We start from the raw sequence: 1,370 nt of genomic DNA, 5'->3' as shown, positions 1-1,370 counted from the left end.
CTGTAATGCAGGCTGGCCTTGACCTCACCGTGCGGGATACAGGGGTGCGCCGCCACGCCTGCTGTGGAGTGTGGGTCCTGATTGGTGGGAGGCTGGAGGATGAAGTTCCTAGGTGCTCTTCTTACAACCTACGGCTGGGTCGAGTTAAACTGCTGCTGACCGCCGTTCCCACCTGGGCTGCCCCGCAGCTGCTGCCTGCTGCCGGAGGCTGCAGTGTCCACCCCACCTGTCCTCTCTGCATCCTGTCCTCTGCCTGCTCCATCTTGTTTGTCTGTCTGTCTGCAGTGTCCCTGGGGCTGGGTGGCAGCTCCTGATCCCCCACTGGACCCAGCCCCGCTTTGTCTGCTCCCTCTCTGCATAGTTTCTTCAGCTGCCAACCACTCACCCTCCAGGTGGTCAGGGAGTAAAGCTCTGTGCTCAGCCGGGCGCGTGCTGTAATCTCAGCGCCCAGGCTGAGGCAGGAGGATCACCGCGACAGCCTGGTCCACGCGGTGACTTCAAGGTCAGTCCTTGTCTCAGGCAGAACAATAAAAAGAAATAAGTAAATGAGTTTTTTAAAAATACAGTTTGTTTTTGAACTAGTACGTGAAGCCCTGTTCCTTCAGGGACACCTGAGTCTCAATAAATTCTGGCTTCTAAAAGTGGGTTTCAAGTATGCAAACCCACACTCTGGTTTCTGTGCCTTTTTTCTTATTTATTTGTTTACTTTTTTTTGAGACAGGGCCTTGCTATGTAGCCCAGGCTGGCTTTGAACTTGTGGTGATCCTCCTGCCTCAGCCTCCTGAGCGCTGGGATCACAGGCATGCACCACCACGCCCAGCTCTGTGCCTGTTTTCAAGAGAAGGGGACCATCGGGAGGGTTTCCCGCGGAAGGAAAGCGCTGGTCCGAGCGGACAAAGCCGTTCACCAAACGCACGTGCTCCTGTGACGGTGATTTTGCTGCCTCAGTACAACGTACAGCAGCAACCAGTGCACTGCCTGGCGCTGCTGGCCCAACGCTCCAGTTCTGTTTCAGAAGGCCTCGCGTCATTTTGTGCCACTTTGCGTGGAGCACGCAAAACCACGAGGCACCCTTTCCAAGGGAAACCAAAGCACCGTGACCGTGGGTCTCCGGCCTGACCGCAGACGTCGTCGTCTCGCTGTCCTCGCTTTCCTTCTGTGCTGTTCTACACCGGGCGAGGGCACTGAGAGCCCTGCACACGCGCCCGCCCGTGCCAGCCTCTAAGTGCAAGTGTTCACACGCTGTCCCTGGATCCCCACAGCAGCCTCGTCTAACAGAAGAGCGCCTCGCACGAGTCTCAGCCACAAGCATGGGTTAGATATAGAGAATGAGAGCACCGAGGGGGACAGAGCCTCCCCTCCCCTCCCTC

Source organism: Chinchilla lanigera, unplaced genomic scaffold, assembly GCF_000276665.1.
Source record: "Chinchilla lanigera isolate Chin_1 unplaced genomic scaffold, ChiLan1.0 scaffold00003, whole genome shotgun sequence".
NCBI classification, from domain to species: domain Eukaryota; kingdom Metazoa; phylum Chordata; class Mammalia; order Rodentia; family Chinchillidae; genus Chinchilla; species Chinchilla lanigera.
The sequence above is the reverse complement of the archived record's forward strand: the minus strand, read 5'-3'. Positions refer to the sequence as shown.